The sequence below is a fragment of the Mesoplodon bidens genome, assembly GCF_964165515.1.
Source record: "Mesoplodon bidens genome assembly, chromosome: 5".
Classification (NCBI taxonomy): domain Eukaryota; kingdom Metazoa; phylum Chordata; class Mammalia; order Artiodactyla; family Ziphiidae; genus Mesoplodon; species Mesoplodon bidens.
The window spans coordinates 110,417,383-110,444,906 of NC_138161.1; the positions used below are offsets into that span (position 1 = coordinate 110,417,383).

At 44.0% G+C, this 27,524-nt stretch overlaps 1 protein-coding gene and 1 pseudogene across 3 annotated transcripts in view; both read right to left on the bottom strand.

Annotated features, from left to right (window-relative positions):
• The window catches only part of APOD (apolipoprotein D), a 79,923-nt gene that overhangs the window by 17,342 nt on the left and 35,057 nt on the right, over positions 1-27,524 (bottom strand). Inside the window, exon 2 of one of the 2 annotated variants that reach the window (XM_081235939.1) lies at positions 11,365-11,468. The exons of the other annotated variant lie outside the window; for it this stretch is intronic. The gene's annotated coding sequence lies outside the window, so the exon portion shown is untranslated. The remainder of the gene's footprint in view (positions 1-11,364; positions 11,469-27,524) is intronic. 2 annotated transcript variants of the gene reach the window in all.
• Positions 12,474-13,071, bottom strand: LOC308617658 (ubiquitin-conjugating enzyme E2 L3-like; annotated as a pseudogene). The gene has a single exon. The product of its transcript is annotated as a ubiquitin-conjugating enzyme E2 L3-like (transcript).

Below are 27,524 nucleotides of genomic sequence, written 5' to 3' on the forward strand. Positions count from 1 at the left end.
GATTTTTCTTTTGTCAAGTAAAATGAAGGGGAAACACAACTGTACTTTTCTTTTCTTTCTTTTTTTTTTTAAATAAAGAATACTGTGCTATTTTTATTTTATTTTATTTTGTTTTTATTTTTTGGCTGTGTTGGGTCTTCGTTTCTGTGCGAGGGCTTTCTCCAGTTGCGGCGAGCGGGGGCCACTCTTCATCACGGTGCGCGGGCCTCTCACTGTCGCGGCCTCTCTTGTTGTGGAGCACAAGCTCCAGACGCGCAGGCTCAGTAGTTGTGGCTCACGGGTCCAGTTGCTCCGCGGCATGTGGGATCCTCCCAGACCAGGGCTCGAACCCGTGTCCCCTGCATTGGCAGGCAGACTCTCAACCACTGCGCCACCAGGGAAGCCCTGTACTTTTCATGTGAAAGCCCAGATTATGAGTTTTCAATAGCAGGTATTCACTCTTTAAGACTCAGTTCAAAAGCTCCACTCTCTGGTTGTCTTCCTGAATTCTTGCCCACTCCATGCAGTGTTCATCACTCTCTACTTTGTGTTTCCACAGCATCTGTTACTTTGTTCTCAGGCCCATCACACCATGTCAAGCCTCACCACTAGGGCCGCCATCTCCTCCTGGATACTGTCAGACCCTTCAGAGTATGTTTGTCTTTTTGTCCCTGGTAAATTGCCGAATGCCTGGTAGGTAATAAGTGTTTACTAAATGTAATTGGATGATTGAGTGTTTAATTCTCATTATTTTGGGGGATGACCACATACTTCATGATTTATTCAGATGCCCTCCTTCCTCTCCTTCCTGCTCCTTTGTGGCCATTTAGTTTATCACTAGGAGCTGGAACCAGCTGAGAGTTGAAGGATGCCAAGCATCTGCTGAACAGCAAGAAAGCAATCAAACTGGTGAAAACTACAACTTGACATGGCATCAGGGAGGAACACGGAACTGGATGGCAGGAGGCCTGGGTTCTTGTCCTAGCTCTGTTACTAACTCATTTATCCATTCATTCACTCTTTCGACAACAGATATCAAGCACTGCCATGTTCAGGCACTGTTCTAAGTCCTGCAGATATGTAATGGTGAAGAAGAAAGACAAGGTCCTAGCCCTTGTGGGACTTACCATCCAGAATAGAGTCAGACACACAGAGAGGAGAACATATATGAGAGAATAGGGTGATGTGATAGGGAGTGACTGGGTGGGCTACTTCAGTTTTGTGGTCAGGAAGGGCCTCTCTGAGTACTGACATTTCAGTGAGATGTTAATGACAGAAAGGAAACAGTCATTCAAGGATCAGGGGGAAGAGCATTCCAGGAAGAACAGCCAGTGCAAAGGTCCTAGGGTGGGAATAGATTTCAGGTTTTCAAGGGACAGAAAGACCAGTGTGGCTGGAGTGGAGAGATGAGGAGGAAAGTGATTCAAAGTGAGTTTGGAGAGGTAGGCAGAAGCCATGTTACATCTTGCTTTGAGGAATTTAGGTTTTATTTCAAGTACAATGGGAAGCCATGTACTTGTACATTCTACAAGAATTTTACATTCTACATTCTACAAGAATGTGACAAGATTATTTAGGCTTCCCTGTCAAGTGTGGATTGTAGAATGGTTCCAGATGGATCAGCTGGGAAGCTACTGCAGTCATTCAGGTAATGGTGGCTTGGACCACAGTGACTGTGATGAAAATGGAGAGAAGTAGATGAATTTGGAATATGCTTTGGAGATAAAGTGGACAAGATTTGCTGATATATTGAATATAGATAATGAAGAAAAAAGGGAATCAAGACTGACTCCTAGATTTATAGATTGAGCAACTGGGTGAATGCTCACGCTAATGACTAAAACTAGGAAGCCTGAGGAAGGAGAAAGTTTGGGAGGAAAACTCGAGTTCTTTCATAGACAAATTATATCTGAGTTGCCTGTTAGACACCCATGTGGAAATGTGAAGATGGCAGTTGGATAGTCAAGTCAAGATTTGGGGAAAAGTCAGGGCTGGAGGCAGAGATTTTGGAATCATAAGCACATAGATCAGTGGTCCCCAACCTTTTTGGCACCAGGGACTGGTTTCCTGGAAGGCAAGTTTTCCATGGACGGGAGGTTGGGGGCATGGTTCAGGCAGTAATACGAGTGATGGGGAGTGATGGGGAGCGATAGGGAGCAATGGGGAGTGGTGGAGAGCAATGGGGAGCAATGAGGAGCAATGGGGAGTGGTGGGGAGCAATGGGGAGCAGTGCAGAGCGATGAGGAGCAATGGGGAGCGGTGGGGAGTGATGGGGAGCCATGGGGAGAGATGGGGAGTGATGGGGAGTGGTGGGGAGCAATGGGGAGTGGTGGGGAGCGATGGGGAGCAGTGGGGAGCAATGGGGAACGATGGGGAGCGGTGGGGAACAATGGGGAGCAGTGCAGAGCGATGAGGAGCAATGGGGAGCGGTGGGGAGTGATGGGGAGCCATGGGGAGCGATGGGGAGTGATGGGGAGTGGTGGGGAGTGATGGGGAGCGGCAGATGAAGCTTTGCTCACTCACCCACCGCTCACCTCCTGCTGTGCGGCCCGGTTCCTAACAGGCTGCAGACCGGTAATGGTCCGAGACCGGGGGGTTGGGGATCCCAGAAGTAGATGGTCTTCAAAGTCATGGGACTCGATGGGGTTACAAAGGGAGAGCACACAGTAATGGGAGAAAAGGATGCTCAGGACAGATCCCTACTACGCTCTAACTTAGAGAGATTGACTAGAGGAGAAGGAGCCAGTAAAGGAGACATAAGTAAAGGAGGACAGTGGGCTATCACAGAGCCAAGGGAAGAAAATGTTTTAAGAAGGAGGAAATATCAACTTTTACTGAAAGTTCAAAGAAGATAACGAAGAAGCGGCCCCTGGATTTAGCAAATGGTGGTCACCGGTGACCTTGACAATAGTAGTCTCTGTGGATAATGGAAATAGAAGTCCAATTTGAGTGTGTTGAGGAAGGGATGTGGAAACAGCAACTCAGTTTTGAAGTTGAAGGAAAATAGAGAAATGAGTTTAGTAGCTGACGGGAGACATGGAGGTTGAGGAAGATGCTCAAGGCATGCACATGGGGCTGATCCAGTAGAGGAGGAATATTGACTCTGTAGGAGAGGGAGGTGGAGACTGCAAGAGCAATCCTGAGCAGGAGAGAAGGAGTGGGATCCAGAGCACAGGTGGAGAGGCTGGCTTTTGAGAGGAGCAAGGGTTCTGGGCCCATAGAAACAGGAGGGAATGCAGAGGGGAGGAAACCAGATTCAGGGAGGTGTGTAGATCTAGTGGTAAGAAGATGTGGGGTTTTCTCTTTGTGTGCTGAGAAACTCAACAATTCTGCTCTGATCATGGTAAATGGGTTTCCTTGAACACAGTCACTCTGCTAATGACACCTGCCTTAACACCTGCTTCATTTATTAAGGGACAGAGTGGGGAAGGGGCAGGGTTCAACCTAGGATGAATTGTAATCATAGCTCCTGACTATTGAACACTGCAACACCAGGTCCTGTATAGGTGTTTTCCATATATTAGCTCTAATTGTTACATACCCTGCAAGGCAGGCATTAGTACTAGTCCCATTAGAGGGATGAAAAAACGGAGGTGGGAAGATGTGGTCCTGCAACTTTTCTAAAGTGATGAAGTGAGAATTTAAATCCTAACATGTAACTCCAAACCCATACTTTTAACCATTATATTCTATTGCCCCAGCAACAGGAAGGGGTGAAAGGATTCACTGAGAGATTGGCCAGGGGTTTAATATCTTCCAACCTTCTCAGCAGAGAAGGATGATACCAACTGCTTACTAATTCCTGAGAAATGTTGAGGCAAGCAGGAGGGCTGAGTTTTCTGCACCAGGCTCAGAAACTAGTGTTCCAGATTCCTCGACAAAGCCCACCTGAAAGCAGAGGAATTGAACCCATCCATCTAGTCCATCATCCAACACTGTCACCCAACAAATTCCAGGAGCTGGGACATCTGCTACCAGTTACCTCAGTCAACTTACTGTGGCTTTAAGCTTTTCCAGATGTTTGCTGGGAAACAATCTTTGTCGAGTTTTGTAATCCAAGATAGACTGAGGCCAGTTCTTATGAAGATATACAGGGCCGGCAGGGCCACCTCCAAGCCTTCCAATGGGACCAAAATTCAGGATTTTTTAATGCAGAAGCAGTAAGAGCTCTGTTTTGATTTTTTAATTTTCTAAGATAATAAATAGATTGGTGGACAGAGCTCGGGTTTGGGAATAGGGCGATGGGGTTCTTGCCTCGGCTCTCTTACCTCTTAGCTGGGTGACTTTGGAGAGTTTCCTGAGCTTTCAGTCCAGGGTTTGACTATCAGGTGTTTGTAATATGGAATCCATGGGTCTCCATGGGAGGTTGATAGAATCCCATTTCAATAAAATTGAATGCTTTTGCGACCCTGTTTTGTTTTACTCATTTATGGACATATTTGCTGAGTTGTCAGTGGGTCCATGGCACAAAAAGGGTAGGAACCTGAGAGAGGATGTTTGGGGTCCCTGCTTGATTCGACATAATTTCCATGAACATACATTCTGGGAGAGAAATTTCTTTAACGAAGTCCAACTGAGTGTGCAGGAGTGAAGGGCTGTTTCCCAATGCTGGTGAGAGAGGTCAATAAATAGGTGATGGAGCATCACATTTGGGCTGGGGCCCAGGTGACAGAGGGAGAGAGCCAGACTCCAGGCTCTCACATGCTATCTTCATCTGGGTAGAGGGGCTGAACCATCACACACTTAGATGTGTATTTGGGGCACACCCCCGAGAGGCAGGAGCAGCCTGCAGACTTAGAGTCTCAGGTGCCACGTGCTGCCTCGAGGGAGAAGATAAGAGGGAGGGCGAGGGTGGCAGCAGGAGGAGAACCATGACCTGGCCCGTCCTTCTACCTGTGTTACTTTCGCTCCTGTAACACAGTTTCCGATAATAAAGTGATGGTAGAACAAATAGAGAGTTTTCACTGACTGATGAGCCAGCTCTCGGGTACTAGACACTTGTTATGCTGGGTACTCTACATATATTATCTCCTTTAAGCCAAGAGCAACCATGAAAGGTAGATATAATTATATCCATTTCGTGGAGCAGAGAACTTGCTCACAGGTTAGTACTTGCCCCACATGGTGCAGCGAGTGGCTGAACTGGGATTCATAACCACTTCTGAATTCATCTTCTCGTGAATGGGAGCTATTGGCCAGTCTCTTGGTCCAAGGAAGTCCCTCTTACAATGGACATGCCCCAATTTGAAGAACAGGATTTCTATGTCTCCATCTAAGTCTTTAAGAAAATGACCATTTGATTTATTGATTATGCACTTTGTCAAAAGTGGTATTGTTGTACTGTGTCTGGAGTTTTGTGTTTGGCCTTGGAGCCTCCTTTTAAGTTTTCTGAAATACAAGTTGGCCCTCATTACAGCGATGAAGAGAGTATTATTGGATTTGAGAGCCACAGCATACTCCATTAAGAATGGCAAGTGGTTTTTCATGGGCTACATCTCCTGGAGGGAGCAAGTGGGTGTGGGGGAGAGGAGATGACTGAGAACCACAGATTTCATTGGTTTCTGGATTTGGGTGGAGACTGTATAGTAGATCTGTTACTGACTCGAGAATACATCAATGCATCCCTTGGTCTTACATGCTTTGCATGGGGTCTAAGAGCCTCTATTTTAGAATTATTGATGGAGTGAACTATTATAGTATTCTTTTGTGCTTTTTTCCCAAATGTCTTGTGTTAGTGACTCTTCCTTAGTCCAGTGGTCCTTAACTCTGGTCACATATACCTGGGGTGCATTTAATAAGACTGATTCCTGGGCCCTATCTCCAAAGATTCTGACTTAATAGATCTGTGTGAGGGCCTAGGCATCAGTAACTGTTAAAAGCTCTGCCAACATAGCAAACAAACTTATGTTACCGAAGGGGAAAGCAGCGGAGGAATAAATTAGGAGTTTGAGATTACCAGATACAAACTACCATATATAAAATAGATAAACAAGGTCCTACTGTGTAGCACAGGGAACTATATTCGATATCCTATAATAAACCATAATAGAAAAGAATATGAAAAAGAATATATATATCTATATCTGAATCACTTTGCTGTACACCACAAACTAACACAACATGGTAAATCAACTATACTTCAACAAAAAATAAAAATAAGAAAATAAAAGCTCTGCAAACGATTTCAATGTGCAGGGAGGTGAGAATCACTGAGTCATTGTCTTGCTTGCCTTTGGCCATCCTGCTTGCTGCTCCCTTACCTGGAAGACCCCCCTGCCCTCTTCACCTGGTCAACTCTTGCTGGTCCTCCAGGAACACTGAAACACTGGTTGGGCTCTGTGGCCTCCTCTGTGCTCCCAGGACTGTTTGCAAAATCTCTCTCTTACACATCCCCCAGTGTTCTAGTGTGTGGTTTGTCTGTCTTCCCTACAGGGCTGTACGTGGGAAGGGATGTGGCCTTATTTCTTTGAAGCTCCAGCTTCCAGCACAGTGCCTGGCACAAAGTAGGAGCTTGGTAAATGTTTGTTGAATAAGTGAGGGCATGAAAATATTTGGAGGGAAAGAATCAGAAATGTGGCCAGACATGTCTGGTCCTTTTCCGTTCTCTGGGGGCCTTGAAGACACATCAGGAGAGCTTAGGATGAATGTGATTGGAGAGGCCTGAGGCTGCATGTGAACCTGACGTTCAGAAATACATGTATCTGGTTTTTAAAAAGGTCTCCCACACCTTGTCATAATATATACCACAACAAATATTGAAGTCTCAGGGGTTCAGCTCCAGCTACCCCTGTGTAGCTGTCACTCAGCCCATAGCGTCTGCTCGGCTTATGAGTCAAGCTGCCTCTTTGTCCTTTACAGAGATGTTGGTTCTATCTCAGAGCAACAAAGAAAACATTCTGACTGTGAGAGAATGGCTTTCAGGGTTTTCCTGACGCAGTCCTGGAGAGAAGACACTTTTATTTCTATCTGTTCAGTGGGGACCAGTAGAGGCACGGGTGTGTCCATGGCCTTCAGTCATGACATTCACATAAAGACACCGCTGGCAGAGCCTCCTTGGGGTGGGCACTCTGAGGTTTTCAGGTGGGATAGTCTGATCTTTAATGAAAATAGAGAGGGATGAGGAGGAGGAGAAAGCTCTTTCTATTAAGAACCTACCCAGGGCTCCCCTGGTGGTGCAGTAGTTGAGAGTCCGCCTGCGGATGCAGGGGACACGGGTTCGTGCCCTGGTCCGGGAAGATCCCACATGCCGCGGAGCAGCTGGGCCCGTGAACCATGGCCGCTGGGCCTGCGCGTCCGGAGCCTGTGCTCCACAACAGGAGAGGCCACAACAGTGAGAGGCCCGCGTACCGCAAAAAAAAAAAAAAAAAAAACCTACCCAGTGGCACTCAAATGCTATTCCAGAGACTCTGTGTGTTAATTCATCTACTCCTTACAGTAACCCCATGAAGTAGATATTGTCTCTATATTATTTTTACCTTTGAGTCACTTTTCTTCAATACCTACATACTCTGTCTCCAAATATTCTCCACCCAGCCACCTAAATTTCTATTTCATCCCTTCTCTGTTTCCCCAGTGGCAATACCTTACCTCAGGCCGCCATCTAATTTGACGTGAGAAGGTTCAAGTGTCACTAAGCTCATACCATATGTCCCAACCATAGTGGGAGCTGCATTTGGACTTGGGTCTTGGAGTAAAGGGACTTCCTCTGTTGAGTCAATGATTCTGAGACTTACCAAGATTCCCTTGAGGTTTCTGACTAATCCCCTTAGACTTCCTTCTGTCTCCCCCACCCCAAGCCTAAATCTTTGACCTGTTCTCATAAATCAATAATTTATTAATTTAACAAATGTTTACGGAGCACGTCGTAAGGACTAGTCATTTTGCTAGGCACCAGGAAGATGAGGTGTACAAGATCAAATCCCTGTCCTTGTGGACTTTGCTATTCTGACTTCTTTCCCCTCTGAGTAGTTGCTCTGGTCACTTGTTTCTCAGCTTCCCTCACCTGGATCAGTGACCTTTGTAGGAGAAGCTGAACATGGCCATTAACCAGACAAACTCCTGAAGACTCAGGATCTCTGAACCCTGCTGTGAGGGGCCCTGGGCAGCTCCGTTCTGACTGTCCAGGGGCTGCAAGTTGTCTCTTACCTTCCCCTCCCACAGCCATATCCACTCGAGAGATGGGCAAAGCTTAGGGAATCTTAGCATCTCAGGGCTCAGCCTTGCAGGTACCACTCTGGGTAACTTGGGACCACAGGGGACCCTAGTCTCCAGGAAAAGAAGGCTGTTGACCTGTCAGCCAGAAATCCTTTTATCTTTGGTGTCATGAACTCTCAAGTAAACATGCCTTATATACATTTTGCCCTAAGTGATCCAATGTCTGCTTTCCTAGCACATTCTATGTCTTTGGACTGGGCTGCTTTGATGTAGTTAGAATAACAAAAATTTAGGAAAACAAACTCAACTTTTAAAAGAAAAATATGTGAATGAAAGAGTTGGTTCACCAAATCTGCTTCAAATAGGGAGATTTCAATCATGACCAGAAGGCCCATGATTTTCTTAAAAGGGTCAAGGAAGGGCTCCCCTGAAGAAAGTCTGCTGGGCCTGAAGGAAGGTCCCACCTCACAACCCTAAGGGATGAACACACACACTTTGCCTTTTTTCTCTACATTTGGCCTGAGATGATCTTCAGGTTGTCATAACTATTCCAGGTTGAGAATTTCACTTCATTGAGATTCACCCTAACTCACTCAAAAGAACCCAACAGATGGTATAAAGATTTCGGCATCAACCTAATTCACCCCCTCCCCTTTTCTCCCACTAGCCAGGGCTCAGAGATGTGGAATTTTCCAGAAGCTGGTGCTTCCAGTTGAGGGGAAGTGACTGGATTTCCCAGGACCTTCCAACTTCAGGAGGGTTATTTGAAAAGATATCCATGGCCTGCTTAGGGAATAATTACAAGTTGTAGTGTGGGGATGTGCTTGGGCAGGGATGGCTTCAACTGAGGCCCTGAGGGACTGAGTTTGAAACAGGGGAGAAGGAAAAATTTAAAAAAACAACAACCAAAAAACAAAAAACCAAACAATGGTACAAAGGAAGCACTGTTCCCATGAACAGATGGAGTGGCGGGGTCAGCTGAGCCCAGGTCGCTGTACCAGGCCTCCCATAGCATTTGTGCTGGGCTGGGAGGAAGCACATCTCTGGTCCAGGGACAGAGTGGGCCAAGGAAATGGCCCAGGGGATAAATGGCTACATTAGGACGTCCTGCAGAGCAGAGGGATACCCTTAGGACTTTAGATTGGAAAACTGGATAAGTGGAGGGGAATTTCTAGCTCTACTATAGGAGTCCTGCTGTGTAGACTGCCAAATAGAATAATGCAAGTGGCATAGTGAACATTCTGGCTTGAAATATACAGCTTAACTGCTACCTGTTCAGATTAACCAGATAACTGCCAGATCTTCAAGTCCCACAGGGATCTGTGGACACAGGCATAGGAGGCTGCCTTTAGACATGCAGCTGCTTCTAACATATGTGATACACGCAGACATGTGGTTATTCTGTATGCTCTTTAAGGCCTCTTCCTTTCCTGAGCATCTAAAATTTTAGAGACCTACAGCTAAACATGTTAGGGATGAGTCATGCTGTGAATGGTCACTGGGTGGACAGCAGAGGGAAGGAAGGATTCATGTGACCAACCTTGTCCTCCATGATACTAGACCCTACTCAGATCCCGGAGAGTGTCAGGGATGAGGGAGTTTGTAGTCTCCTCTCAATGATGTTGTAGCCAACTAAGGTTTATCCTATTTTGTGTATCTTGACAGGCCATTATTATTTACAGCCAAGAATCAGTGAGAATCTCCATAACAGCTCAGTTAAAGAATTCTCTTCATGTTAGGGCTTCTGGAAAGAGCACAGGTCTGTGAATCAAGACAGAAGGGTTCTAGGCCCAGCTTTGTCATCAATCTGTGGCTGACTTTGCCAAGGAACTTCCTCTGCCCAGATCAAAGTTCATCCTTTCTTGCCACTAACATTCTATGACTGTGATTTGGTACCTAGTATGGGAAGAAGACAAGACCCCAGGCAGGTCAGGGGAGTCAGAAAGGGAAGTTGGGGGAAGGTTGTATTAGCTTAGGAACCATTAAAATCCTTGGATCCTTACATAACTCTGCTTGCATCTTTAAGTCCACTGGCCTCACTCTACTTCCCAAAATGTCAGCTCTGATCAGGGCCTGTGGGCTTCCTCAGAAGCACCAAGACCCACTAGGTCCCCATTTCTTTTATGCACCCACCATGGGGGTAGAGAGTCAGAGATATAGGCTGTGAGGTGAGAAAGGAGGCCATGTGGAGAGTGCAGATGGGGAAGATGCTTCCATTTTGAAACCATTTGCTGCAGGCCCTCCAGCTTCAGCACCAGAAGAGGACTATAGTCATGGATGAATAGCTTATGCTGTTGTCTTAGATGAAACTGTTTATATGAAACAGGAAATGCAAACACAGTTTCTGTTTTTCTGCACTGCATTTCTCTGATGGGGATAATAATAGTTGTGCAACCCGGAGTGTGGTTATTAAACCCATCCTATGGTCACAAAGAAGTTGTGAGAAAGCCAACAGGCACAGACTCCCCAAGGCAGGATTTGGAGATTTTGCAAATTTCAAACTATTTTCCTGATGAACTGTAGTAACCCACCACGAGACAGAAGAGATGGAGTCGAACTCCAAGTACATTTTGTCCTCACAGAGTTTGTTTTAACACCAGAATTTCTTCTGTGTGTTTTTCTCATGGTCTTACCTCTATGAACTTGTTTAGCACTCAGTCTAGTGGACACTTGGTGATTATGAAAGTCTCCAGCACAAAATAAGGGGTTGAGAATGGGAACATTCCAGGATTCCATGGGTTAGTTTATTTTCAGGACCCAAATGGTCTGGTTGGTTCTTCCACCAAATTGAAGAACTGATTATTTGAGGAGGGTTTATCATAGATATATTAATTATATATCTATGTGATTGTGTGTGGCTGAGAGCTGAGGTCCTTGGACTCCAGGAGAAAGGCAGACTCTTTATGATAAGTCTCTAGTGGTCAGATCAGAACCAGCCTTGCGAAGTTAGTGAGAGCCCTGAGCTGATCTGGAGAGCGTAGAACGAAGTGCCTGGCTGATTTTGGACAAGCGTTCTTTGTGGGAAAAAGAGGTCACTCTCTCATCTAGTGCAAACCAAACCTGGGACACAGACATGTACATACAGCGTTCCTGCAATTCTTCCCGTCCAAGAGGACTGCTCCTTTCCCTTCCACATGCTTCTCAGGCAGCCAGTTTCCCTTTGCTGACTCTCCCTCTGTCTCCATCCTTCACACCCTTCCCAAGACTGCCCTTGATGCTCATTTCACCCACTTTTGCCTGGATACAAATGATGGGAAATGGCAGTGAGCTTGTCCTCTGTCCAATCCTTCAGTCCTCAGGAGGGCCCTGGGCCTTGCTTGGCTGAAGCACTGAACCTGGGGATAAAATAAGGAAGAAGTCTGAGAGAAGAGGAGAAGCAGAGGAAGACCAGGGCTGTGACCTGGGGACAGAAGTGAGTTTTCCTCTTATTGACTCACCTCTACCAGGAATTAGGGCAGAAGGAAACATAAAATTTAGCTCTCCAAAGTCTAGAATGATCTTAATCTTACATACCCACTTTACTGAGGACACCTCTAGTGATTTGTTTGGAGATATTTGGGTGAAGAAACTTTGATACTTTTTTATTGTCAATGGGTTTTAACCTGCTATGAAAATAGGGATGAATCATAAAACTTAGTCCTCAAATATGCCCCAGTTATAATTTTTTTTAATAAATTTATTTTATTTTTGGCTGTGTTGGGTCTTTGTTGCTGCTCACGGACTTCTCACTGCAATGGGTTCTCTTCTTTTATTTTTTGCGGTACGCGGGCCTCTCACTGTTGTGGCCTCTCCCACTGCGGAGCACAGGCTCCGGACGCGCAGGCTCAGTGGCCATGGCTCACGGGCCAAGCCGCTCCGCAGCATGTGGGATCTTCCCAGACCGGGGCATGAACCCATGTCCCCTGCATCGGCAGGCGGACTCTCAACCACTGTGCCACCAGGGAAGCCCATGGCTTCTCTTCTTGTAGAGCACGGGCTCTAGGTGTGTGGGCTTCAGTAGTTGTGGCATGTGGGCTCAGTAGTTGTGGCTTGCAGGCTCTAGAGCGCAGGCTCAGTAGTTGTGGTACACGGGCTTATTTGCTCTGCGGCATGTGGGATCATCCTGGACCAGGACTCGAACCCATGTCCCCTGCATTGGCAGGCAGATTCTTAACCACTGCGCCACCTGGGAAGCCCATGCCCTGGTTTTAATTTAAAGCCAAGTATTCAGTTCAGTTTACTTTTCTGTTTTTTTTTCTTTCATTATACTGCTTGTTAAATCCATGACACAGTGGTAACGACATTTTTCATGTCCACTGACACCATTTATTGACATCTTTTCTTTTCTTTTTCTTAGAACATCTTAAAATTTTAATCCTATCTTTACAGGTTACCTAGACCACTTTTGATTATGAAAACTGTAGAAAATTAGTAACTGCCACAAGCGGATGCTGGGTGGTGGCACATGTCGATCTTCCACAGAGTCCTGCTTTTTGGGATATCTGAATGCACTGCTCAGGGTCTCTGCTCACACGCTGGAATCAGTTGTGGCAGATTTTAGTCCACAGGTCGCTTTTCCCCATATTTCTTTGTAAACTCTTCAACGTTCTTACAGAATTTTTTACTGTCCTTGTGCTGGGGGGTTCATTTGGTTGGTTTTGGTTGCTGGCTTCCAGTTTTCAGCACTAATTACCAGCAGACAGACCTGCCCTTTTTCATCCATGTTCCGGGTGATAGATCTTCGATTTAAATGTGATCTTTGGTAGCTTGAATGGGTAGTCTGCTGGAAAGTTGCTTTCGATTCTGAAGACCCCCTTATCAATATGGAGGGTTGTCAGGAACCGTAAGCCCTTGCCAGGTCAACAAAGTAGCTTCATCAACGTAGATGTAAAGGAAGTTTTTCGTCTCACATTTGAGGATGTCTTCAAGCCCCTTCATCAGCCTCCTGCTGGATGCCATCTTCTATCTGGTGTTGCTGCTGGTACCTTGACATCTTTTCTTTAATATTTAGGTCTGTAATTCTGCAGATACCACACATAATAAATGGAAAGTTATCTCATTTTCTTTATTTCATTTTTGTGGACAAATAGAGAGTCTTTTAGTTTATATCAGGTATAAAGATCAAAGAAAGTCTAATTCAAGTTGAAAACCAACAACATTTGGCTGATCATAAACTTTCCCAGGGTGCTACATCTAGAAGAAATTCAGTACCAAGTACAAGTACCATATTGTTGCTATATCACAGGTATCTCACATATCAATGATATTGTAGCTTAGAAGCAGCATCTACACTTTAAGTTGCTCATGCTGAGATATAAGATGCTGCTGGCAATATTTATTTTGAAAACATACAAACAATAGTTCTCTTTTTCATTGCTCCAGTTACCCTTAGTTATAGTACTTAAAAGTACTTTTGTACTGTTTTGTGTGTGATTATAGAAGTAATTCATGTTCAAAAAAAGTGGAAAACACAGGAAAGCACAAAGAAAAGCATATGAAAGCCAGTAATTCCACCAGCCAGAGAGAACCATGGTTACCATTTGGTATTTCTGATATATAGGGATAGGGTTGTAGAAGAGTTATAGAGAGGAGGCATGTATCTTTTGAAACAAAAATGAGATCATATGAGGGGCAGGGAGACAAAAAGGTGAAAGAGATGCTCCAGTTGCATCAGAGTTCATGTGAGACCTTCCGACAGAGACCTTCCAACAGAGAAGTGGAATATTTGAGCTAAACCTTGAGCCCTCCCAGGACTAAGTTCTAGGAGCCTGCCTAAGGGTATAACCTGGTTGTAATTGAATGACTCTGGCCCTGGGGTATTATCCGTAGACTGTCAGGTTTCACAGCAGGTCAAGGCCACTTCTAGGATTTACTCTGCTTTGTAGCTTCCCACCTGGACCTGGAGAAGGCTGTGAAGAAAATGTTTCTAACTCACTTTTCCTCTCCCCTCTTGTCCCCCTTAGCCAGGATTCTTGGCTCTTAGTAGCCAAGCTTCTCTATAGCTGATATATTATTTATGACATTTGCTCCACTGTCACTACAACGATTTTATATTCTGCTCTCTTGAGATATGTTGTAAGAGAAAGAAATATGGTTTTGCCTTTGTTTCACGTCATGCCCATTTATGCTAAATGTATAAAATGGCTCCTCATGCATTTCCCACACCCTGTACCAAAGAAAAATTTTCATTCAGTTGTGTCTTCTAGTGACTCCACACAAGTCCTTTTGACTTTGGGTCAGAACCATTCAATGTTCGTTCCACAAAATTTTCTCAAGCACCCACATGGGCCAGGTACCATTCCATGTATTGGGGATATAGCAATGAATGAAACCTGCAAAAATCCCATCCCTCACAGAGTGCTCATTCTGGTGAGACCAGATGGCCAAATGCCTCTTGCTGCCATGCCAGCTTATTCAATCATTCATTTGTTCAAGCATTCATTCATTCAGGCAGTCCTTCAACAAACACTGAGTGCCTATTATAGTGGCTTTGTAATGTGTTAACTTGGCTAGGCTACATTACACTTTCCTTTCCTTCATGTTTTTGGATAGGGTGGGCCACCAGAGGGATTCTCATGTGAGATTTGGAGGGTGGAAGTGAAGCAGCAGTCATTTTGCAGCTCACACATATGGTCGTGTATCTGCTGGCCCACCTCCTCTGCATGAAGCAGTGACCAGGCCCATATCTGCCCTCACCTCCCCTAGGTCCTCCCTCAGCTTCCCTGACCCCTGGGCAGCTGTGGGCATTTACGCCCACGATGACAGGTGCCTTTGTTTGACCCGTCAGCTCTGTTAGCTCCTATGTACTCTCCTCCACTCTCCAAAGACTCAATCCTGACAAAGCTGGCATTGCTTACCCCCTACTCTACTTCACCCTGCATTTCACTTGTAATTAGCTAAGGAAATTTATTTAAATTTGTTAAACTTATTTACAATTAATTAGCTAAGTGATATATCACTTATTATGTACATTCTACTTTATTTATCCATTCAACAAATGTTCTAACAAGATTCTCCTACATGGCAGGCACTCTGCTAGGTGCTGGGGGTACATTGGAGAGCAGAACAGATGTGGTCTCTGCCCTCATGGAGCTTACAGCCCAGCAGGGGAGGACAGACCAAAAATTCAAGTAAACAAACAAAACTTGATTTTAAAAATGAGTGGGGCTGTATAAATAGAGAAAGGTAAGCCAGGGTGGACAGGAGGGTAGGACCTATTCCAGATAAGATAGATGGGGAAGGCCTTTGTATCCAAATGCATTTTTAAATATTAGAAAGTCAAAAGGATATGGACCCATCAAGAAAGCAGTTTTTGTTAGAAGTGTTCATCCGTTTGAAAAATACTCCACAGTGGTTAAATTTCTTAAGAAGAAATATGAGTAGAGATGGAAAGCTAGCAGTTTGAGAGACCCAGGTTCAGGAGGAAAGAGACAGTCATACAAGTTCACTGGGAGAACAGGAGATGGTGAGTCATCTTTTTCTTTCCTTTTGATCTGATGTTGAAAGGGGGAAATATATGGAAAGGAAGTCCTTCATTCTAACAGAGATGATTTACTAAGAATGAGTTATTGAGAGTGAGTCCAGGCTGTGCCATCAAAAACCTCTCCATTAAGATAGTAGTCAGGGGAAGGGATGGGACACAAGGTGGACCCTGAGAGAATATGCAGCACATGCTTGCGACAAACACCTGGGGGGGTGTGTGTGTGTGTATGTGTGTGTGTGATATGATGCACTTTTTCCTTTACAGAAAATCTTCTAGATTAGTCCATTCTGGGGAAACAAGTGGGGTGATGGCTCTGCATTTTCTTTGACGCTGCCCAAGAACCCAGGATGAAGCCACTCAGACTGGCTGTGAACACTAGGTATTACCTGAGTTGGAAATGCTACCCAGTTAGAGTCAGTTCCCTGGTCAGGGGTTCCCAGTGATCCTGGAATAAGTCACATCTGTCACCAGAGGGTAAGGATCATGACCTTAATCCTTTTGTATTCCCTCAGCGTGCTAAGCAATGTGCTATGCCCCCAGCAGAAGAATCGGTACTTATTGATGCCTTTATACAAAAGCTTCCCACTTGAGCCAAGTCAACTTTTAAAGCTTTTAGGGACTTCCCTGGTGGCACAGTGGTTAAGAATCCGCCTGTCAACGCATGGGACATGGGTTCGAGCCCTGGTCTGGGAAGATCCCACATGCCGCAGAGCAGCTAAGCCCATGCGCTACAACTATTGAGCCTGCGCTTTAGAGCACGTGAGCCAAACTACTGAGCCTGCGTCCCACAACTACTGAAGCCGGAGTGCCTAGAGCCTGTGCTCCACAACAAGAGGAGCCACCGCAATGAGAAGCCTGCACACTGCAATGAAGAGTAGCCCCCCCGTCGCCGCAACTAGAGAAAGCCCGCGCACAGCAACAAAGACCCAACACAGCCAAAAATAAATAAATAAATAAATTTTAGAAAGAAAAAAAAAAAGCTTTTAAAGGTTTGGACCTGAAGTGTGGACTCAGGACACAGAGACCCCAGCAGGGATCTAGTGGTCTTCTAATGTTTCTCATGATGTTTCCAGGTAAAGTTACTGGTTTTGGATCCAGAGGAATGATGCTCCTCATGTTTGGAATTCTACAGAGGAGAGGAAGAACTCAAACAAAAAGCTAGGAGAGGAGCCAATGTGATGAGGAAGAGATTAAAGCCCCTTTCTTCTCAAATGAGGACATTGCTTTCAAAACAAGGATGAACACTGTGCTGGGAAATTTAAAGTTCTCCTTACTGTTTTGCTCTCAGGGCAATTTTAGTAAATAAAGCCCCACTGTTATTCACTGGATTTTCCAGATTTGCTTTAAGCTCCTTTAGCTTGGTGGTGGCAGGCTGATAGGTTATAAAGAAAACACAGCAAGAGAAATCCAGGTTAAAATATTTATTTAAAAGTTAGTGCCTTTGAGGTTACCATTTGATTCAGCCTCTGCATATCTTTCCATATACTCTATTATTTCTGAACTCACTTTACCTATATGTCCTCAAAATACCCATGAATATCCACTCCTTCCTAGATGGCATTAAATTTCATTTTAGATTTTAAAAAAGAAAAAAAGTGCCTTTTCCTGGAATCTGACATTTTCTTCATGGGTCAGAATATCCAGAGTTTCTGTGGTTCATCAACACCAGGGAGACTAAGCACCAAACATTTCACAGATTTCTGTTATAAAGATTTTTACAAACATGGACCCGTGCAAAGGCTCAGTTGTCACCTCTAAAGACAATGGTGTTCCTCAGCCTTACTGTCTGGCCCTGATTAGCACATATGACATAAATAGTATAGCCTCTGGTGTGACCTTGTCACAAAATTCACTCACCTTGGCTATTAGTGGCCTTTACCTGACATAAAACAAATGACCTGTCACTGATCAAGTGAACAAAAGAAATCATAAAAATTCAAGCAAAAGGGGAAAAAATATATGCACATGTAAAGTTTTAACCTAAGGTCACCCAGCCTAAAGCTCTCAGCCAGAAAATGTGTCACCATCTTTCCTCCCACAAGGCATTACTGGGTGGAAAACACATAAGCATCATCAGTAGAGTCTGCCCTGGGATAGCCGTCTCACAGTTCTGATAGAGCAACAACAGCCTGAGACCCCATCTCCAGCACCAGGCATGCCTGTGACCTGGCTTCCATCTTGCACTCAGAGGCCAAGGCCTGGATTCATCACCCCTCACTGCAGCAGGAGCTCAAGGAGGTTCTGCTCAAAATTCAATGTTTATTGCTTGAAGCACTTTTAAAGTCCTTTGTTATCCAAAGCCTTTCCCTTGAGCCCTGGAGAGGATTACAAAGTAATGTTTTCTTCCTTCAGCTTATTTCTTAGGAAATTGCCTTCAGACCTGCCAAAGTCACAAAGAGATGCAGGATTTCATTGGTGTCTTCATACATGGAACATTTGGTCATCCCTCATGATTTTTTCCACTCCTATTTCCTAAAGAGAAAACAGAAGATCTGGGAAAGAGGGGCTACCTGCCTCTGGTCTCTTGGCTGCCCTGGTAGGAAGAGTCCAAGTGACGGTTCCAGGAATGAGGCTGGGACTGTGGGCAGATCCATACCTGTTGCTTCACCTTCTCATTTCACAGTGTGTGGCCCGCTGTCAGGTGAGGGCCACACTCCTTCTGTCCAGGTGCTTTACCTTCACCTTGTTTTGTTACCACATCTTCCCTTATTTTCTGCCTTTCTTCCATCCATATATCATAAATCCATTCACTATCCATCCATCCACCCATCCTTTTACCCATTCTTCCCAAACTGATGACTTCCTATGTGCCAGGCTTTGTGCTAGACACTGACTCTGAAGAGGAGTGAGAATGATTCCTTTCCCCAATCTTGTGGGAGAGGGATATGCAAATATGTTATACATATTTAGCATATGTAAATAACTCTAATATGGTGCAGAGGTTGAGGTGTGCATAGGACCAACGGACTGCCTGCATGCAAAGGAGAAGCATCACCTCCAGCTGTCACCTCCTGAGGTGGACTTCCTGTCAAAATGGCCCCTCTGATCCCACCTCCTGTTGTTCACGCCCTTGTGTGATCCCCTCCCGTTGAGTGTGGGTAGAACTTATGACTTGCTTGATTCTACCATAAGACAAAGGTGACAGGATGTGGGTGACTATGTGTATGTAATTACATTATTCTGTTCCATAAAACTGTAGTGCCCATCTTGCTGGAGTCTCTTTCTCCCTTGCTATAGCTTTGAGGAAGCAAGTGACCACGTTGGGGAATCCCACGTGCCAAGAAACTGCAGAAGGGCATTAGGAGCTAAGAACAGCCTCTGGCTAACAGCCAACAAGAAACGGAAGCTCTGTGTCACGTAGCCACAGGAACTGGGCTCTGCCAACAACCTGAGGGAACTTTGGAAGTGGATCCTTCCTCAGCAGAGCCTCAGGTGAGACTCAGCCCCAGCTGACACCCTTTTCTTTTTTTAAATTGAAGTACAGTTGATTTACAATGTTGTGTTAATTTTTGCCGTACAGCAAAGTGACTCAGTTATACCAGCTGACACCTTGATTACAGTTTTAAAAGACCCTAAACAGCAGATCCAGATAAGCTTTGCTGGGATTCCTGACTGCACAGCAACTGTGAGATAAAACACGTGTGTTGTTTTAAACCCCTAAGTTTGTGGTAATTTGTTATGCAACACTAGAAAACTATCATACCTCCTGAGGAGCAGCTATCAGAAATGTAAAGTTCTGGGAAGGGGCTGACAGCTGGGGGAATGTCTCCAGCTCCCCTGTTCATCCATTCAGCAAATATTTATCGAGCATTTATGATGCACGATGCACTGGTTTAGATACCTTAGTAAACAGAAGAAAATCCCTGGGACTTTCCTGGTGGCACAGTGGTTGGGAATCCGCCTGCCAATGAAGGGGACATGGGTTTGAGCCCTGGTTGGGGAAGATCCCACATGCCGCGGAGCAACTAAGCCTGTGCGCCGCAACTACTGAGCCTGTGCTCTAGAGCCCGCAAGCCACAACTACTGAGCCCATGTGCCACAACTGCTGAAGTCCGTGTGCCTGGAGCTGGTGCTCTGCAACAAGAGAGGCCACCGCAGTGAGAAGCCCGCGCACCATGACGAGGAGTGGCCCCTGCTCGCTGCCACTAGAGAAGGCCCACGCGCACCAACGAAGACCCAATGCAGCCAGAAATAAATAAATTAATTAATTTTAAAAAAAGAAAAGAAAGAAAATCCCTGCTCTCACAAAGCTTATATTCTAGTCAAGGAATAAAAACATTAAATTAATAAATAAATTGTACATAACATGTTATTAGGTGATGAGTACTACAGAAAGGATAAAGGGGCTGGGGATGCCTGGGGTGGGTTGAAGTTTTTCATAGGGTCACTGGGGTAGGCCTCACTGAAAGGGCAAAAGCTGGAAAGAGGTGAGGAAATATTACACAAGAAACTCCAGGCATCCTCCACGTGTACAACTTCAAGCACGGATTCAAGGTCTAATCCTGCCCTGGGGGTTCATGCAGGTCATAACTGCCCTTTTCAACCTCCTTTCTCACCGCTACTCCTCCATGCCCAGGTTCACCCTGCATCCTCACCTCCCAACCCTCTGCCATTCCCCAAACCCACCTACCAAGAATCCTCACTCCTCATTCTGTTCCCACAACAAAATGCTTCTCCTCCCTGTTCACCTCAGTGGTCGCCTCCCCCGAAGCCTCCCCCGGCGCTCCCACCTCACCCTCAGAACAAAGTGTGCCCCTCATCCACGTTCCCTCCAGCTTTGCTTGTGACTTATTGTGAGCTTTCTACTTTCCACACTTGTTACAGCTGGTGGCCTTTGTCTCTTGGAGAGACTGTGGAATGCAGCGACCTGGACTTGTTATCACTGAGTTTCCAGGCTCAGGCATATTATAGGTGGGATTTGTTGAAAAAAAAATATCAGTTGGAGATCAGTCCTCTGCGGGTTTTTTTCTCTCTCTTTCCGTCTACCTCTCGCCCGACTCCCTCACTATCTGTCTTTCTCTGCACACCTCTTTCTGCATTTCTAAGTGTCTTTTTCTGTTTCTCAGTCTGTCTTGGTTTCTCTCTCACACACATGTAGACACATGCACACGGACACTCGCACAATCATTATGCAGAAGTTTCTTTTGAGCATCTTGTTTTCCCATGGCACCAGGGGACAGGTGAGAAGGAAATGAGAGTGGGACGGGGTAGGATTGGGGTGGAGGAGGAACCTTTACTTCAAGGAAAAACCTGAAGTATACAACTGGCCACTCTTAAATATAGGTTAAAACAACCACATTATTACCCACACATCCACCTATGGAGGAAACTCATTCCTCTTATCTTCACATCACCCAGGGTTTCTCAACAGTGGCACTACTGATTTCTTGGATCTAATATGGAGCATGTCCTGTGGCTTGTAGGAGGTTTAGCAGCATCTCTGGCCTCTAACCGCCAGGAGCAGCCCCCAGTCATGACAATCAAAAATACCTCAAGATGTTGCCAACTGTCCTTCGGGGGCAACCCCTTCCCCCTTCCTCCATTGAGAACTGCTGATGTAGCCCTTTTCTCTGATGTCACTCATGTGCAATCTCTCAAGCAGCCTCCTAAGCATATCATTTCTACAAGGTGCAATAAAACAGCAACCTGAACCTGTTCTCATCCTTCCCTAAGCCCTGGGTCTGGCCCTCTGGGATCCAGCACTGACCCTGTGGGGGCCTCTGGTAGCTTACAGGGCACCTTTGTGCTGCCCCTTTTGGGAAGAGCCACCTCCAAGTCAGGACACTCAGCTTGGATTTCAGTCTCCATTCACAAGTTCTACTGGCCCTTTATGTGCAGTGCACCAACTGCACAACTGTATACTGTGGCCCTGTACAAACATTACCCTTCTGCTACTAAACACTGGGGTGGCTGCCAATGAGTTATTCTTCTGAAACCAGGACAGCCCTTTTCTTCTTGAATGTATCCATAGCTGAGGTGATGTGTATCAATGGGGGTGAGGTGTAGAGATGTACATATTTTGCTTCTTAAAGCATCAGATTTTCCTTGCTAAATGTAGTACCTCGAGTAGTAAAATGTGGCCACCTGTGCAGGAGATGAGATCAGACTAGAAGGAGAAGGAGACTATACTGTGGGTAGAACTCAGAGAATATCCAGGATGAAAATACAGTCTACAGATGACCAGAGAAAATGATGACCCACACTTGCAAAACAGTTTCTGAGATGATGTGTGACAGGATCCCAGGGACTCTCAAAGGGAAATCTGACTACACTTTTGACCTTACAAGAATCTACCCCTAGAGGGTTTATGTAGCTTGATCCTGACGCTGCTTAACTTGTGCAGTCAGCCTGCAGTGGTCTAAGCACTGGCATTTTAGTGTAATACCTAAAATGTTGTTTATAATTGTTAAAGTATGTAGGGGAGGTTTATATCATTTTTTATTTGGCTTGTTACTGAGAGAGTATTTGGACAGAGTATTATTCGTTTTCCAAATTCTACTTTTGAGCCTACTTCTTCCACAGCATAGGCCTGACCTGCCTCACAGAATTGCACACATGTTCAAGACAGAGCCTTGGACTCTCAAACAGATAATTCATGCAGCCACATCTGCCTTTCCCAGAGAGGAGAAAGACAGAATAATGATGACTTTCCAATGTTATTAGCAAGGAGCAAACATCTTGAGAAAGGAATGGTTTCCCTTCTTGAGGACAGAGCCCCAAATATGATGTCTAAAAAGGCTGGCTGTTGCATTACTTGTTGCAATTAAAAAGAAAACAAACACTGTAGGAGCAAAAGCCCTACTGATGGAGGCTTCCTCCTGGAATTCAGGCACCTGCTTGTTCATGATACCACTCACCATGTAAGCCAATGACTGGGGGGAAGAATTAGTTTGCCTCTGATTACATCTGATTTTCATCAGTGATGACAATAAACAAGGCAGAAGGACCAAATGATACTTGTGGGAAGCTCAGAAAAGGGCCTGGGAAACACTTTCAATTGAGGATACACAAGAGAAGAAAATCAACTGGGAGTCACATAGATAAAAGGCACACTGACTTAATTCAGTCATCAGAACAGTACAAAGTAAAATAACAAAGTAATATCACTTTTTACCGATTAGACTGGCAGATGTTAGAAAGCTGAATAATGCCAAATGTTGTGGAGCTGTGGATTAGAGGAAACCTGAGCTGTTGGTGGGAGGGGGCACGTACAGCTATTCTGGAGAGAGTCAGGATTCAGTCAAATCATATTCTGGCCAAAAGCCTAGAAGAAAATGTAGGCCAAAATCTTTGTGAGCCTTGGTTAGATAAATTTTTTTAGGACACAAAACGTATGGGCCATAAAAGAGAAACTACCAACTGGACTTCATCAATTTTTAAAAATTTACTCTTCAAAAGACATTGTCAAGCAGGACTGGGGGAAACAGAGACTCCACTCCTGGAGGGCACACACAAAGTAGTGTGCGCAGTGGGACCCAGGGGAAGGAGCACTGACCCCAGGGGAGCCTGAACCAGACCTACCTGCTAGTGTTGGAGGGTCTCTTGCAGAGGCGGGGGGTGGCTGTGGCTCACTGTGGGGACAAGGACACTGGCAGCAGAAGTTCTGGGAAGTACTCCTTGGTGTGAGCCCTCCCAGAGTCTGCCATTAGCCCCACCAAAGAGCCCAGATAGGCCCCAGTGTTGGCTTGCCTCAGGCCAAAAAACCAACAGGGAGGGAACCCAGCCCCACCCATCAGCAGTCAAGCAGATTAAAGTTTTACAGAGCTCTGCCCACCTGAGCAACAGTCAGCTCTACCCACCACCAGTCCCTCCCATCAGGAAACCTGCACAAGCCTCTTAGATAGCCTCATCCACCAGAGGGCAGACAGCAGAAGCAGAAAGAACTACGATCCTGCAGCTTGTGGAACAAAAACCACATTCACAGAAAGATAGACAAGATGAAAAGGCAGAGGGTTATGTACCAGATGAAGGAACAAGATAAAACCCCAGAAAAACAACTACGTGAAGTGGAGATAGGCAACCTTCCAGAAAAAGAATTCAGAATAATGATAGTGAAGATGATCCAGGATCTCGGAAAAAGAATGGAGGCAAACATTGAGAAGATGCAAGAAATGTTTAACAAAGACCTAGAAGAATTAAAGAACAAACAAACAGAGATGAACAATACAATTACTGAAATGAAAACTACACTAGAAGGAATCAATAGAAGAATAACTCAGGCAGAAGAACGGATAAGTGACCTGGAAGACAGAATGGTGGAATTCACTGCTGCAGAACAGAATAAAGAAAAAAGAATGAAAAGAAATGAAGACAGCCTAAGAGACCTCTGGGACAACATTAAATGCAAAAACATTGGCATTATAGGGGTCCCAGAAGAAGAGAGAGAGAAAGGACCAGAGAAAATATTTGCAGAGATTATAGTCGAAAACTTCCCTAACATGGGAAGGGAAATAGCCACCCAAGTCCAAGAAGTGCAGTGAGTCCCATACAGGATAAACCCAAGGAGAAACACACCGAGACACATAGTAATCAAATTGGCAAAAATTAAAGACAAAGAAAAATTATTAAAAACAGCAAGGGAAAAATGACAAATAACATACAAGGGAACTCCCATAAAGTTAACAGCTGATTTCGCAGCAGAAACTCTACAAGCCAGAAGGGAGTGGCATGATATACTTAAAGTGATGAAAGGGAGGAACCTACGACCAAGATTACTCTGGCTGGCAAGGATCTCATTCAGATTCAAGGGAGAAATCAAAAGCTTTACAGACAAGCAAAAGCTAAGAGAATTCAGCACCACCAAACAAACTCTGCAATAAATGGTAAAGGAACTTTTCTAAGTGGAAAACACGAGAGAAGAAAAGGACCTACAAAATCAAACCCAAAACAATTAAGAAAATGGTCATAGGAACATACATATCGATAATTACCTTAAACATATGCACCCAACATAGGAGCACCTCAATACATAAGGCAACTGCTAACAGCTGTAAAAGAGGAAATCGACAGTAACACAGTAATAGTGGGGGACTTTAACACCTCACTTAAACCAATGGACAGATCATCCAAAGTGAAAATAGATAAGGAAACAGAAGCTCTAAATGACACAATAGACCAGATAGATTTAATTTATATTTATAGGACATTGCATCCAAAAACAGCAGATTACACTTTCTTCTCAAGTGTGCATGGAACATTATCCAGGATAGATCACATCTTGGGTCACAAATCAAGCCTCAGTAAATTTAAGAAAACTGAAATCATATCAAGCATCTTTTCTGACCACAATCCTATGAGATTAGAAATGAATTACAGGTGAAAAAATGTAAAAAACACAAACATATGGAGGCTAAACACTACGTTACTAAATAACCAAGAGATCACTGAAGAAATCAAAGAGGAAATCAGAAAACACCTAGAGACAAATGACAATGAAAACACGACAATCCAAAACCTATGGGATGCAGCAAAAGCAGTTCTAAGGGGGAAGTTTATAGCTATACAAGCCTACCTCAAGAAACAAGAAAAATCTCAAATAAACAATCTAACCTTCTACCAAAATGAACTAGAGAAAGAAGAACAAACAAAACCCAAAGTTAGCAGAAGGAAAGAAATCATAAAGATCAGAGCAGAAATAAATGAAATAGAAACAAAGAAAACAATAGCAAAGATCAATAAAACTAAAAGCTGGTTCTTTGAGAAGACAAACAAAATCGATAAACCATTAGCCAGACTCATCAAGAAAAAGAGGGAGAGGACTCAAATCAATAAAATTAGAAATGAAAAAGGAGAAGTTACAACGGACACCTCAGAAATACAAAGCATCCTAAGAGACTACTACCAGCAACTCTATGCCAATAAAACGGACAACCTGGAAGAAATGGACAAGTTCTTAGAAAGATATAACCTTCCAAGACTGAACCAGGAAGAAATAGAAAATATGAACAGACCAATCACAAGTAATGAAATTGAAACTGTGATTAAAAATCTTCCAACAAACAAAAGTCCAGGACCAGATGGCTTCACAGGTGAATTCTATCAAACATTTTGAGAAGAGCTAACACCCATCCTTCTCAAACTCTTCCAAAAAATTGCGGAGAAAGGAACACTCCCAAACTCATTCTATGAGGCCACCATCACCCTGATACCAAAACCAGACAAAGATACTACAAACAAAGAAAATTATAGATAAATATCACTGATGAATATAGATGCAAAAATCCTCAACAAAATACTAGCAAACAGAATCCAACAACACATTAAAAGGATCATATACCATGCTCAAGTGGGATTTATCCCAGGGATGCAAGGATTCTTCAATATATGCAAATCAATCAATGTGATACACCATATTAACAAACTGAAGAATAAAACCCATATGATCATCTCAATAGATGCAGAAAAAGCTTTTGACAAAATTCAGCACCCATTTATGATAAAAGCTCTCCAGAAAGTGGGCATAGAGGGAACATACCTAAACATAATAAAGGCCATATACGACAAACCCACAGCAAACATCATTCTCAATGGTGAAAAACTGAAAGCTTTCCTCTAAGATCAGGAACAAGACAAGGATGTCCACCCTCACTGTTATTATTCAACATAGTTTTGGAAGTCCTAGCCTCGGCAATCAGAGAAGAAAAAGAAATAAAAGGAATACAAGTTGGAAAAGAAGAAGTAAAACTGTCATTGTTTGCAGATGACATGATACTATACATAGATAATACTAAAGAGGCCACCAGAAAACTACTAGAGCTAATCAATGAATTTGGTAAAGTTGTAGGATACAAAATTAATACACAGAAATCTCTTGCATTCCTATACACTAATGATGAAAAATCTGAAAGAGAAATTAAGGAAACACTCCCATTTACCATTGCAACAAAAAGAAATACCTAGGAATAAACCTTTCTAGGGAGACAAAGACCTGTATGCAGAAAACTATAAGACACTGAAGACACTGATGAAAGAAATTAAAGATGATACCAACAGATGGAGAGATATACCATGTTCTTGGATTGGAAGAATCAACATTGTGAAAATGACTATACTACCCAAAGCAATCTACAGATTCAATGCAATCCCTATCAAATTACCAATGGCATTTTTTATAGAACTAAAATAAAAACTCTTAAAATTTGTATAGAGACACAAAAGACCCCGAATAGCCAAAGCAGTCTTGAGGGAAAAAAACGGAGCTGGAGTAATCAGACTCCCTGCCTTCAGCTACAGTAAAGCTACAGTAATCAAGACAATATGGTACTAGTACAAAAACAGAAACATAGATCAATGGAACAAGATAGAAAGCCCAGAGGTAAACCCATGCACCTACGGTCAACTAATCTATGAGAAAGGAGGCAAGGATATACAATGGAGAAAAGACAGTCTCTTCAACAAGTGGTGCTGGGAAAACTGGACAGCTACTTGTAAAAGAATGAAATTAGAACACTCCCTAACACCATACACAAAAATAAACTCAAAATGGATTAAAGACCTAAATGTAAGACTGGACACTGTAACACTCTTAGAGGAAAACATAGGAAGAATACTCTTTGACATAAATCACAGCAAGATCTTTTTTGATCCACCTCCTAGAGTAATGGAAATAAAAATAAAAATAAACAAATGGGACCTAATGAAACTTAAAAGCTTTTGCACAGCAAAGGAAACCATAAACAAGACGAAAAGACAACCCTCAGAATGGGAGAAAATATTTGCAAATGACTCAATGGACAAAGGATTAATCTCCAAAATATATAAACAGCTCGTGCAGCTCAATATTAAAAAAACAAACAACCCAGTCCAGAAATGAGCAGAAGACCTAAACAGACATTTCTCCAAAGAAGACATACAGATGGCCAAGAAGCACATGAAAAGCTGCTCAACAATAATTAGTGAATTATTAGAGAAATGCAACTCAAAACTACAA